The sequence below is a fragment of the Hippocampus bargibanti genome, linkage group LG05, assembly GCF_051943395.1.
Source record: "Hippocampus bargibanti isolate YZ-2025 linkage group LG05, ASM5194339v1, whole genome shotgun sequence".
Lineage (NCBI taxonomy): Eukaryota > Metazoa > Chordata > Actinopteri > Syngnathiformes > Syngnathidae > Hippocampus > Hippocampus bargibanti.
Window position 1 is genome coordinate 6,128,504 of NC_142738.1, and position 15,727 is coordinate 6,144,230.

Below are 15,727 nucleotides of genomic sequence, written 5' to 3' on the forward strand. Positions count from 1 at the left end.
AGCTATGATGCAGTGGAATCTTTGTAAAATACGCTCAGAAGTCATTTGAAGCCATTTGACAAATTATGGACAGAAATTGTCCGGGGCGTCGGTTGTCCTTTAAGTTGAGCATACACTTATCCTCAAAAATTTGGGATGGCGAGATGGGTAAAAACTATATGAGCGATTTGTTTCCTCATAACATGATTAGGTATGAAACGTACCCCCCGCAATAAAGTAGTTCACGATACAACATTCACAGAGTTATGCTAATGTAGCTTTTGCTACTAAGTAGATCAGGTTAGGAAATTCAAAAGCTGTTTAAAATAGTCTTCGGGGTTGGTGGCGGGGGTAGATGATAAGCTTTGTACACGATGTTTTTTTGCGGCTAATGCTAAATTTCAAATAATATCGATACCCCAAATGGACCAGAAATCAATGTAGCTTTCCAGACCACCAAAATATAGCATTTGTGTGACAGGTGGCATGCTAACACAGCTAATCATTACATTACAAACAAATAAACAAAAACAAACAAATCATTAGCGACACACAGCAGAAAAGATTGAACCAGGAAAGACAGTCCAACTTATATTCTCTTTCTATATCCATTCCAAAGGCTGTCACGTGTTGATGACATCATCAATGGTCAGGCATTTCCCCCTGTGTTGCACTGTGTGTGTGTGTCATTAAGTGAACACTAATGAATGGTGACTCGGAGACTGGCTGGCTCCCGCCGCTGACCTCGACTATTATTAGCGTGACCTCCCTATAGCTTGACTAACAAAAGCAAACCCAAAAGCTGTTTTTGATATGATTGCAAGGGAGTCACTACACTATAGGACCGATGAAATTATGGCCTGGCTACTGTTTGTTAAGCTGTTTTTCATATAGTGAAAATAAAGTTGGCCTAATTTGTGCGAGTATTAGCAGCAATGTTAGCCAGTCAGAATTTTTGGGTTGGAGCCTTTCAACAAACTCAAATCTGTAGAGCTAATGCAATCCGCTGAATCCAAGTTAAAAAAAGGACAGTTGTCAGATTGTATGCCTGTGACATAAAGAAAACAGATGGATAGAGATGTATAAACTCAGTTAGTCTAGTTCTATGTATTAGCTCAGTTCAATGCCAGGGTTTTTGTCATTATCACTCAAATTCCAGGACCCACAGAATATTGAGTTTTAGGACTCGATAAACATTCAATGCAGCGTAAAAAATGTTAGACTCTACTTTTATCAGACAAAAAAAAAAAAAAAAAAAAAAAAAACGAATTAATCCCTAAATTATATGGGTCTGGAGTTATATGAGGTTGAAATGAGGGCGGCTGTCCAAAATACAATGCAATACATATATATTGGTTTATATAGCGCTTTAGCTGAAGTTGAACTAACATGGGGAAAAAAAGGAAATACTGCCCCTTTGTGGAAAGGAAAAACATTGCCAGAGGCCATGGCCAGCGCTTTATCGGCACCCAAACAAGAAAAAAACCCTGAACAAATTTGAGAATGGTACTTTACGTAATCTTTTCAATTTCTGAATAAATTAATTTAGTTAATGAGTTAATTAAAAAATAATCCTCATAAATGTCATATTTTAAGATGTAGTCACTTAAAGGACAACCGACGCCTTCGGCCGGACAAGTTGTGTCCATAATTTGTAAAATCACTTGAAATGACTTCTACTGAGCGTATTTTACAAAGATGCCACTGCATATAGCTATATTTTACGTTTTAAGACTCGCACTGAATATTCAGGAAGTTTTCTTTTTGAGTTGGTGACAATTCCTTACGTCACGTCACGGAAGGATCACCCCTGAACGAGAAAGCGACACACAATGCATTTTGGGTACTCGGTTTGGTCTGAAAACTTCATGTTGATCTGTGTTGATAGCGAAATTAGAAGGAAAACACATAAATAACGCGATGGTTAATCGATGTGTGTTGCACCAAGACTACTATTTGATACTAGTTGACACAAATTCCCAGCAGGGCGCCATCTTGTGCATTTTCTGGGCCGCTTTGGGAGTGAGGACTCTGAATGGGTCTATTCAAAGTCCTCACTCTTGTAGTGAATTCGGGTAAAATATCATTTTCCTTTTTTTATGACAGTGGGTATAAAAAGTGTAGACCCCCCCCCCACCCTTCACAAACACCCCAATTAAAAAAAATGCCTGTAATCTCCACTAACAAAACCCGAGCGCCGCAAAAGAGAACCCACTGATGTGGTGACAATGTGCTAAATGTTTCCAAGTTGCACCTTTGACCCTTGCTTTCAGAGCAAAATGATGCAACTCATCATGCGGCGTTGGAGGTGTTAATTATGGGATGGATGATGATTTAGCTCCAGTTGCCAACAACAACATCAACAACACTTGTCTTTGTGGCAGTCACGATTGTCCTAAATGTGACCTTCCAGCCCCCCCCCCCGCCACCCCAAAATATCCAATTCTTTCATTCTCCTAAAAGCCCACACCTACTGCTTTTTTTTTTTTTTTTAATCGCTGTCCACCTTTGCACCTCTCCAAGCCTCCTTCCATTGTTTGGCAGGTGTCTCTAATTACCTGTTGGTTTCACTCTCTTTTTGGGCACACTTCTTTACAAGCATAACATGCGAGTAGAAGAGGCAGCGGCGTTTCCGTATTGATTGCCAGCAAATCCACGCACTCGTCATCGCCTCGGCGAGCTGGTTGGCATTTCATTACAGACGAGAGCAAGAGAGATAAGTGCCCACAAGGAGCGCTGGAAATGCGCACGGTGAAATGTAGCGTTGCTAAGAGACGGACGGGACAAGGCGGCGGCAAACTTTAATCAGGAGGCTCGACTATGACCTTATGCTAATGAGCATCTTGTGACAGTCACGTCACAAGAAAAAAAAAAAAAAACGTTTTTGGATTGGATTGGATTGGATATGCCTTTATTAGTCTCACAGTGGAGAAATTTACATTTCACAGCAGCAAAGTGATGAAATTTGATTTACAGAATGAAAATAGAGTTTCCACAATACTTCCCTTCTGCCTCAATCTTGAACAATTTAACATGAAATGTGTTTGTGCTACATCATAAATGTTTTAGCAATTGTTTCTACTTATGGATTTATAGTGATACCTCGGTTTACGAACGTTAAATTTATGAGAATTTTACCTTGGCATACAAACTTTTTTCGGACACAGAGCTGCCTCAATGAGTGTCTTTCGGGAATGAGCCCTTTCTAATAACAACAAAATGGCAGCCGAGTGTTTTTTTCCTCTATTCCCCGCCCCCAGTCTTCGGTTAAAGCCATGTGATTGGTCAAGACCGCAGCAGTAAGGGGGTGTGGGGGGGGTTAAACATTAAATAGATGTATGTATGTATGTATGTATGTATGTATGTATGTATGTATGTATGTATGTATGTATGTACTGTACTGTACTGTATGTATGTATGTATTTGTTTATCTTTTTATTCTAGTGTTATTTAGTTATTTTCGGTTTATTTATTCATTCATATATATTTATTTATGTATTTATTTATTATTTGTAAAAAATATTTATTTTTGTGGTGTACTTATGTAACACCTTGGCACGTGGGAAATGATGCAATTTCAATTTCTTATTGAATGCCGACAAAACAGTAAAACAAAGAAACACTCGAGGACCAAACATGGCAACCCACAAGGCCCCGCCTCTTAGAGGCACATGCAAAGCATTCCTCTTTTTTGCTTTAGATTTTTTTGTATGTGTGTTTAACATTGGGATTTTTAGTACATTTTGAAGCCTATGAGAGTGACAATGTTTTTTTCATTGGCCTCCGAGATTCGATTGTCTTTGCGTGAAGAAAAAACAGCGACTTGGCGATGTATTTGGCGACACGCCGGAGTCCCGCCGGCAGTTGAATGTCATTTGATGGCAAGATTACTCACATGTGAGACATCAACGTGGAGCATCTTTCTTGATCGTTTACCACAAGCATGATCCTGACGCTAGCGAAGGGGGGTTGCTTACACAAAGGCCACGGGAGGTTGCGACCTGCCAGATAGGCCGTCTCGGGTCCATCGGAAGAGGATGCCGATAATGGCCTTTTAGGTTTCACCTCACCGTGCCCTCCGGCGCCACCAAAGTCAATCAATAGTGTGAGTGCATCCGCGCTATGAGGTTACTGTATGAGCAAGTGGCGAGCATGCGTGGCAGCTAATTGGCAGGCAAGGAGGTGCATTGCGGTAAAAGGTGGAATTCATGCTCGGGGTTGCTAAAAATTAATAAATAAATCAATAGATATCAATAAATTAAATAAATAAATAAATGAATGAGCAAATAAATACATACATAGATGAATGAATAAATAAATGAATAAATGCACAATCAATAGCCAGATAAATAAATATCCAAATAAATAAATACATAAACACATAAATACACAAATAAAATAAATACAAAAAAGTATACTTAACCAAATACTACATGAATAGCCAAATAAATAAATAAATAGATGAGCAAATAAATACACAAATAGATGAATAAATAAATGCACAAACAAACAAATAGCTAGAAGAATAAATATCCAAATAAATAAATACATAAACACATAAATACACAAATAAAATAAATACATAAAAAATGTAGTTAACCAAATACATGAATAGCCAAAGAAAGAAAAAAATAAATAGATGAGCAAATAAATACATAAATAGATGAATAAATATATACATAAATAAATAAATGCACAAACAAACAAATAATAGCCAGATAAATAAATGTCCAAATAAATAAACAAATACATAAACACATAAATACAAAAATAAAATAAATACATCAAAAATGTAGTTAACCAAATACTTGAATAGTCAAATAAATAAATAAATAAATCAAAAGATGCACACAAAACAGATAAGTAGATATCCAAATACATAAATGATCAAATAAATAAATAAAACAAACATAAATACATGAATAAAATAAATAAATACATGTACAAATAAATAGATAAATAAATAGATGCACAGAAAACAAATAAGTAAATATCCAAATACATAAGTGATCAAATAAATAAACATAAATACATGAATAAAATAGATAAATAAATACATGTACAGAAAAATAAATAGGTAAATAAATAAATAACAAATACACGAATAAAATAAATAAATACATGTACAGACAAATAAATAACCAAATAAATAAATAAATAAATAAATAAATAAATAAAAAACACATTAAATGTACAAACATAGAAATAAATAGCCAAATAATTAAATAAATATATAAATAGATACATAAATAAGAAAATAAATAAATAAATGCACAGACACGGAAATAAATTGCCAAATACATGAATAAATGAGCAAATACACAAATAGATAAATAAACACAGATACACGATTAAAATAAATAAATGAACAGACAAATAAATAAATATCCAAATAAATAAATAAATAAACAGACACATAAATAAAATGTAGACAAACATAGAAATAAATATGCAAATAATTAAATAAATATATAAATAGATAAATAAATAAGAAAATAAATGCACAGACACAGAAATAAATTGCCAAATTCATGAATAAATGAGCAAATACACACATAAATAAATAAACACAGATACACGATTAAAATAAATAAATGCACAGACAAATAAATAAAAATCCTAATAAATAAATAAATATCCAAATAAATAAATAAACAAACATCCAAATAAATAAATACGTTTAAATCATATCATTGATTATTTGTTGCGAACTTGGCAGAAAATACTACAAACCCTTCAAAATTATATTTTTTTTATAGAAATTCCATTCATCCGTATTGACACATTGGGAAAAAATGGGATAGGAGAATGAAATAGGATTGGGCCACTTGGACATTTAGTGCAAATCCAGCCGTGGATCCCGAGTCCCGCTGTGATGCTTGCACAGGGGGGGGGGGGGGTCCGGTGGGGGAGGCGGGCCGAGGTGAGTAAAGAGAGCAACGTTCAAAGCCAACCTTGTCAATAGTACTCACAGTGGGCCATGAGAGTGTAATAGCACTTGGCCGATTCCACATTGATATCATATAATCCGGCATGCTCCCTGTTTCACCATCATATTTATCTAACCTGAAAGGAGGGGGTGGGCAAGTGACACAGGCTAAGGGGCGAACGGCGTCCTCGCTGCTCGGAGCAGACGCCCTACACGGCGCCCTCGTGTATTCTTATTGATTACTCCCACCCGGCGGGCCCCCGCGAGACCGTAATTTCACTCAGCGGGTGCTGCACTTTAATGCCGGAATTCAAACATTCCAGCCATACTTGAAGACTAAAAAGATCAGTGCGATCTGAGGGGGCACGGACCATTTCATGTTCAGTAGTTTTATTTATTTCTTTCATTTATTTATTTTCATTCTCACTCTCTCTCTTTGCTTGTCTGCCTGTGTAGTCAATGCTTGCTAGCACAAGAAAATAAAAGTTCAGGAAATTTGTTCATTTAAAGGACAACCGACGTCACTTTTTTTGTTACCTAACTGACATCAGAAAAACGTTTTATAGCATCTAAAATACCCAACACACGCAGTATGATATTTTTAGTCAAATGCAAAACAACAATAAAAATGACTTCAAGTGTCCAAAATCTGCAAAAAAATTGAGCTGCGAATTGGCCATTTTCAGAAAGTCCCGCCCCCAGTTCGTGACGTCACGCCGAGACGTCTCGCATTGCTGGAGACTCAAAACAATGGCTTCAGATTCGGAGAAGATGCTTTCTTGTTACACATTCAGTTATGAATATGATTCAAATAGTTCTGAAGAGGAAAGCATACATTTCTTCAGTGTCTCCCAAAATTAATACCCAGAATATTTTGCGGGGAGTAATTAAACATTGCGCGGTTACAGGTATGGGTTAATTCCAATATTTTAGGTTAGAATTTGCAAAATAAATAAATAAATAAACAAACAAATAAATAAATAAATAAATCTGTCTGACCTACTTCAAATCTCCGTTCCCTCTCGGGCCCTCAGATCCTCATCCTCCCTCCATCTCTGTATGCCCTCTGCCTGTCTCACCACGATGGGGTGCAGAGCTTTCAGGCGCTCCGCTCCCAAACTCTGGAACTCACTTCCACCTAACATCCTTAACAGTGACTCCCTTCCTACTTTCAAATCTCACCTCAAAACCCTCCTGTTTAAACTTGCTTTCATGGTCTAGTTTAATCTGCTGTTTTATTATTTATTGTTTTATTCATGATTTTATTGTTTTATGTATTGTCTTTATTGTAATGTGTCCTTGGGTGTTCAGAAAGGCATTAAAATTATATATATATATGTGTGTGTGTGTGTGTGTATATGTATGTATATATATATATATATATATATATATATATATATACATACAGTAAAGTCTCGTTATATCGATATTCAAGGGAGTCCGAAAAAATATCGATATAACCGGGACTATCGATATATCCGACCCTGTTTGTATGTAATTTTCTCCGTGCGTGCATAGAAATAGTATGGATAGAACCGGGACTATCGATATATCCGATATCGATATAACGAGACTTTACTGTGTATATATATATATATATACACACACACACACACACACACACACACACACACACACACACACACACACACACACACACACACACACACACACACACACACACACACACAAAAACATATATACACAAAATAAAATAACAGACCACATGGGGCTGGCTTCATTTATGGCTAAAATATGCCATTGACCCAATATCGATAGAGGAAGTTTAGAACTAATATACATCATGGATCACATACATACAAAAATCACCGAACAACAAAAACAAGAGAATGAGTTTGTGTGTGTTCCCCATCAGACCTGAACGTTTGTGCTGAGGACGACCAAACTATCCAGAGTGCAGCTCAAACCAGCATCAGCCGGGAAGGATGCGCATCAATGAACTGGAATGACTTTGTTTCCTTTAATGAGAGGGAAAAGGATTTGATGTCAATGCTGTTGATCACCGCAGAGACTTGAATGTGCCTAATTAACTACAGGACGCGCGAAAAACAATCAATGGCTGAAATAATGTTTCTTTCGTTGGGCTCACGGAAAAAAAACAAAAAAAAACAACTGCATTTATCTGAACGCCTCGGCCGTTGCAGGCTGTGTGGCAAGAGCGAGCGCACTCCAGAGATCCATCCATCTCAATCGGACGCTGCTGGCTGACACCTTACAAAGAGGTACAATTAATAAGGGCATTATCCAGCGGTGGGCAACAATGGAGTCCCGACGCACAGACGTTGACCTCGGGAGGCCCGCTGATGACGGAAAGGGTGTGTGTGTGTGGTGGGGGGGGATAGGAGAGAAGGTCAGAGTGGTGTAGGCGGGGTAACACGGCGCTTCAACATTGGATGCATGGCAAACAATGTCTTCCCACCATGAATCATAACAACTGACCAGCACGAACAGTTAAAATATACAGTAAATAAATAAATACATAAAAATAACAAAATAAATTATATAAATAAATAAATAATCCTTCACTTAACACAATTGAGGGGTCCCGAACTGATGCCATTGAACCCTTTCATGCACCAATAACGATAACCTGTAACCACTGAAAGGTTTAAAGCAGGGGTGTCAAAGTCATTTTTTGCCGCGGGCCACATTATAGTTATGGTTTCCTCTCGAGGGCCGTTATGAATTTGGGGAACCCATTAGAATGTTTAAATCCCTTCAAATATTACATATAGAGCACACAGCAAATTAATGAATAAGTCGGTTTCAAATCTGAAGTCAAGAATAATGACTTATTGTGGTTGACATCCAAAAATATGAAATTTTGGCTCAGATTTTAGCAATCATCATGGAATTTAACAAGTTTGATTTGCTTTCGCGGGCCGAAAAAAAAAAGATTGGCGGGCCGGATTTGGCCCGCGGGCCTTGACTTTGACACCTGGGGTTTAAAGTATTAAACAATGAAAAATGAAAGATTTATTTAGAAGCAATATGACATCCATTTTTTTCCAGATGCGACTAATTGCACGCTGATTGCATTTACTTCAGAGATGGCGAACCTTTTGATCTGCATCAGTGGTCAATGACAGTTTTTCAAAAGGTGTGTTTCGGCCATTTTTTAAGTATTTTTTTTTTACGGGTAGTTTCCAACTAATTGCACCTCAACGACAATAATTACAGCAAAAGTGTCTTTTTTTTAATCCAGTGGCCATTTACAAAATAAATAAATGGTAGCAATACTCCTCCTCCTCCTACTACTACTACAACTAATAATCCACCCATCCATCTTCTGCCGCTTATCCGGGGTCGGGTCGCGGAGGCAGCAGCTTCAGTTGGGAAGCAACTAATAATAATAATAATAATAATCATACATTTTATTTCCAAGTGCCTTTCAAAACTCTCAAGGACACTTTACAGTCAATAAAAATAATTATCAATTATATATACATATATAATTATAATATATATATAGACATATATATAGACATATATATAGACATATATATATATACACACATATATATATATACAATTATTATATAAGACATATATATATATGTCTTATATAATAATTGTATATATATATGTGTGTATATATATATATATATATACAATTATTATATAAAAGTCATATATATATATATATATATATATATATATATATATATATATATATATATATATATATATACAATTATTATATAAAAGTCATATATATATATATATATATATATATATATATATATATATATAATTATTATTATTATGGTATTGTTATTATTATTATTATTATTATTATTATTATTATTATTATTATTATATAATACACACAGAAAGAGAGCTGTCCAAAGATGGCAACGGTTTGCGCGGCTATCAAGCAAGCAAGGACAAGTGATGATGGCGCTGCCATCAAAGTGTCCTATTAGTGCAGCTTGAGCGCAGCATTGTGCTTCACAGGCGAGAGGGCGGGGACGCTGCCGCGCTGACATTTACAGCAAAACCAGGGGTTGTTTGTGGTCACCGCACTGGAGACAAATGGCGGACCCTGAGGGTCGAGGGTCACGGGCTACATTTCACCCGCAGCGGAGGTCCCTCTGTTGGAGAAGACAAACAGATAAAGGAGCCGAGGTGTGACGAGCTCCTGCTGTCATGGAAATCAATGCGAGGACTGAAGGAGGAACTTGTACGTCTACTCGAGTTCTTAGTCGCTTCTCCCGATGTTCACCCCCTCCCCCTTTTTCTTCCCTCTCGTTCCGCAGGGGAAAGGATGAGCTTGGTTATGGATTAACGGCATGATCAATAACAAGATAGGAGGCTGTAAAGCTGAGCAAAATTAATTTGAAATGCAGTCAAACTCTTATCGACCCGAAACCAGGGTAGCAGGTAGTTGATAATCCAGCAATATTGTGAGGAGCGGCTAATCTCTCATTTTAAATATGACCTCCATGGCGGCATAATAAAAGTTGAGAGCGGCCACCCATTTTGTCGGCGTCTAATCAGCCCGGAGATTTTCTCACCTATTCATCTCCATCCAAGCGCTAATCTTCCTCTTTGAGCCCTAGTCAATTAAAGCACTTTTATATCGTGGTAGGGGGGGGGGGTGAAAAAAAATGCCTGAACTTTGCAGTGGCATTCTGTGACATCATCAGTCGGGATGTCAATTTCAACCGTTTGCTGTTTTATGAACACAACCGGTAAATGATTGGCGTACTTTGAATCAGAACTGGATCATGTCATGATTCATGTCATCACAAAGAGGGTACAACAAGCCCTGAAGAATGAATGTCTCTCTGCGTCTTTGTGATGTCATATTATTGTTATTTTTTTTTTTCTCCAAGATGGCGGCGTGTGAACACGCAGCGGCACCCCTCTCCCGGCAAATTGGCATTTTCGTGTTTATTATGTTTGTTAAAGTCATTACAGTGGGACCTCGGTTTACTAACCCGTTGGCTTACGAACTTTTCGGTTTACGAACGTTGCATTTATGAACATTTTACCTTGGCATACAAACTATTTTTCGTGATACACACGGAGCTGCCACAATGAGTGGTATGTCGTTCATGAATGAGTGCGTTCTCCAAACAAGGAAATGGCAGCGGACATTTTTTTTGTCCTCTATTCCCCGCCCCCAGTCGTCAGTTAAAGCCACGTGATTGGTCAACTAATGATGATGATTATTATTATTACTATTATTATTATTATCATGAGTATTATGATGATGATGATGATTATTATTATGATTATGATTATTATTATCATGAGTATTATGATGATGATGATGATGATTATTATTATTACTATTATTATTATTATCATGAGTATTATGATGATGATGATGATTATTATTATGATTATGATTATTATTATGATTATTATGAGTATGATGATGATGATTATTATTACTATTATTATTATTATCATGATGATGATGATTATTATTATTATTATTATGATTATTATGAGTATGATGATGATGATTATTATTGTTATTATGATTATTATGATTATGATAATGATGATGATGATTATGATGATGATGATGATGATGGTGATGATTATTATTATGATTATGATGATGATGATTATTATTATGAGTATGATGATGATGATTATTATTACTATTATTATTATTATGAGTATGATTATTATTACTATTATTATTATGATTATTATGAGTATGATGATGATGATTATTATTATTATTATGATTATGATGATGATGATGATTATTATTATGATTATTATGAGTATGATGATTATTATTACTATTATTATTATTATCATGAGTATGATGATGATGATGATTATTATTATTATGATTATGATGATGATGATGATTATTATTATGATTATTATGAGTATGATGATTATTATTACTATTATTATTATTATCATGAGTATGATGATGATGATGATGATGATGATTATTACTATGAGTATGATGATGATGATTATTATTACTATTATTATTATTATCATGAGTATTATGATGATGATGATTATTATTATTATTATGATTATTATGAGTATGATGATGATTATTATTATTGTTATTATGATTATGATAATGATGATGATTATTATGATGATGATGATGGTGATGGTGATGAAGATGATGATGATTATTATTATTCCACTTGGAATATGTTACGCCCAAGATATTTGTGTTATCCTAACGTGATTCTTATCCAATCAGCGTCCTTTTGAAAATATTCTAATTTCCTTCTCGATGGCTGCAAATGAGACAATCATTTTGTGTCAATCCATCTCCTCGGCCCTGCCGAAATATCATCTTTAATTATTCCCCACTGAGGCTGGCCAACGCCAAGCTGTCACTCAATCCTATTCAATCTACGCTTCTGGCCTCGCCATCGGGCACCATTCGGGACCGGGTCAGCATCCGACCGGCACTGCCCACCCCCCCCCCCACCCCCTCCAACTTCTCCCCCATTGGAGCTGAGGGGAGTGTCGTCTTGGCATCAAAAGCACAAAAAAAAAACAAAGTGGGTTAATTGGTGATCAACACAGTGGGACTTTAATGAGGCTCGCTTTGCCCGTGCAACTTTCCTCTGTTTTCTTTGATCGCCTTGGCTTGTTCTGTCTCTGTCACTGTCACCCATAATTACCTTGAGCGGAAAATGGCCGCCGTGAGAGATAGGTGCCTGTAATTAATAACATTTCCATAAATTTGAATGGCTAACCAGTCTCATTAGACACCCCCCCCCCCCCCCCGCCCCAGCTCGTCTTTTTGTCTCGCCTTGAGTTCTCGTGTCATCTATTTCCAACTCTGACGCGACACAATGGTGCCACTTAGGCCGAGGGACTCACTTGATGTCCGCCATATTTTCCCTCCTGGATAATTCAATTTTTATCGCAGGTAATTGAAGGTTAATATGAATTGAACGTTTATTGTTGGATGTCGCAAATGTTTATTTTTGTCAATAAATTCAATCCAACTTTGATGGAGTGTTAAAAAAAACGGGCGGTTCAACGTTATTGGCACTTGTTGGTTTGGAGCACAGTCATGTTGGCAGCGAGCGCACTCGTGTTGTGTTCACTTCACAACTACAATTACACAGAGCGGAGTGTGTGTTTGTGTGTGTGTGTGTGTGTGTGTTGGTGGGGAGGCTCTATAAAGAAACACCTGTTGTTTTGATAACTTCCAATATGTGCTAACATGAGAAAGAAAGGCTTTTAGCGAACGCACATACACATTTTTTATGTTCTCTGGGGACCACTTTCCGGGTCATAATTTATGGCAGGGGTGTCAAAGTCATTTTTTGCCGCGGGCCACATTGTAGTTATGGTTTCCTCTCGAGGGCCGTTATGAATTTGGGGAACCCATTAGAATGTTTAAATCCCTTCAAATATTACATATAGTGCACACAGCAAATTAATGAATAACTCGTTTTCTCGTTTCTGCACTATATGTAATATTTGAAGGGATTTAAACATTCTAATGGGTTCCCCAAATTCATAACGGCTCTCGAGAGGAAATCATAACTACAATATGGCCTCGGCTAAAAATGACTTTGACACCCCTGCCCTATGATATTGACTTTGACTTTCTTGTATGCCGTACACATCCAAAAAAAATGTGCAAAAATCGTACAGTATACGACAAAAGACGGCCCATTTGACAGGTATGTATGTTTCAAAATGTATACTGTGAATGATACCACCATCAATCCACAACAACAGCACTTGAAGCTTTTTTTTTTAGGCGAGTGAGCAAGCTTACAAAAGCAGAAGAGGATCAAAACGTTATTTCCCTCCTTGTAAAAGCGAAGAAACATAACCGTCTCTCGCTAATGCGACCATATTAATAATTCATTCCCCATTAAAGACGAGTAGACGATTCCATACGCCCTCCACATTGTAATCTTCGCGTGTGTTTACCCGCCGTGAGTGAAAATGAGGCTTTTGCTCAATGATAGCCGAGCTAGCGGGCGAGTCTTTGTTGCCTCTGCACTATAATCTGCTGGAGAGCAGCCTATCATTAGAGCGGCCGGCGCCCTAATAGACTGACACGGATGCGATGGGGAGCAATTGATTCGGCACGTCAATCAGGGGGGGGGGGGGGGAGTGGTTTGTTTGTGTGCCGCGCGTCACAACAAGCGCATTGGAAAAGACGAAGAAGAAGAAGAAAAAAAAAAAAGAAGCGGCGGCATCGAGATCGGGAGGAAGTCATTAGCGGTGAGCAAATGTACATTTACACTGGGGAAATGGCTTGAGGTCAGTAACTTTGCTGGTGGAAAAAGATCATTGTGTCGCCATGATCAATTCAATTTCACATTTGCTTGACTTCTGTTCTCACTAAATAACATAAAAAAAATAAAGAAAGAAGAGAATCGCGGATAGGATTGAAAGATGCTCATGTACAGGCAAAAATCAAACAACCATCATACCCCCAAAAAAATCTCTACAAAACAATGATAAACATTTGTAACAACTCAAATTTAATTACAAATTATAGAAAAATAACCACACTAAGAAATCTAAGACTATTAACACATCTTTGGAATGAACATGATTGTCTAACTTTGCAATGACATTATTGCGCAATCGCCAAATAATAATAATAATACATTTCATTTATAAGCGCCTTTCAAAACTCTCAAGGACACTTTACAGTCACAGGATATTTTTCTGCGGGTGAGCAGCGGCAGCCACACGCTGGCAAATCATAACCCGATTATCCATTTTATCACAAAATGCTAAATAGCTAACAATCCGATTCAGCTGATCAAATCTACGTTAAATCCGGTAATCACTCAAATGTGCAGAAAGAACACGATGCACCTTTTATCCATTTATTGATTACTGGGAGAACCGTAAAACGCAAATACAATGAGCAGAGTCATGCAGGCTGAAGCTGTTGTTGACCACAGCTTTCAGTCTGACTCTCACGCAGCATTGCCCGGACTAAAAATAAGTCTAAAAATAATGTAATAATAATATATTAATAATAATTTAATAATAATTTTCTCCACAAGTTTAAAATTGTTAAAAAATTTGTGGGAGGGAGAAATATTGTGGTATATTATTATTATTATTATTATTATTATTATTGTTGTTGTTGTAGTTGTAGTTGTTATTATTATTATTATTATTATTATTATTATTATTATTATTGTAAATTTCCCCATTGTGGGACTATTAAGGTTTTTTTGATTCTGATTATTATTATTATTATTATCTTGGAGTGTTCAATCAGCCTGCCATGCATGTTTTTGGAATGTGGGAGGAAACCAGAGAACCTGGAGAAAACCCACGCGGGCCCGGGGACAACATGCAAACTCCACACAGGGAGGTTGGATCAGGTCTTGAACTCACGGCCTCTGCTTCCGATAGTCGAGTGCTAACCAGTCAACTATCGGGTCGTCCTATTACCACCATTATTATTATTGTCCTTTTTATTATTATTATTGTCCTTTTTATTATTATTATTATTATGATTATTATTATTATTATTATTGTCACTATAATAATAATAATAATAATAATAACAATAATAATAATAATTATTATTATTATTGTAATTGTCCGTTTTATTATTATTATTATTATTATTATTATTATTATATTATTATTATTGTTCTTATTATTACTATTATTATAGTAATTGTAATTGTCCTTTTTATTATTATTATTGTGATTATTATTATTACTATAATAATAATAATAATTCTTATTATTATTATTATTATATTTGGGGGGTGCTGAAAAGTGTTAGTTGTTATTATATAATTGTTATTATTGAAATTATTATTATTATTATTGTTATTATGATTGTTA

At 36.2% G+C, this 15,727-nt stretch overlaps 1 protein-coding gene across 1 annotated transcript in view; it reads right to left on the minus strand.

The window, feature by feature from the left end:
* Positions 1 to 7,613: 7,613 nt before the first annotated feature.
* The window catches only part of LOC148897632 (uncharacterized), a 261,135-nt gene continuing 253,021 nt past the window's right edge, over positions 7,614 to 15,727 (minus strand). Inside the window, exon 9 of the mRNA XM_088995963.1 lies at positions 7,614 to 7,887. The gene's annotated coding sequence lies outside the window, so the exon portion shown is untranslated. The remainder of the gene's footprint in view (positions 7,888 to 15,727) is intronic.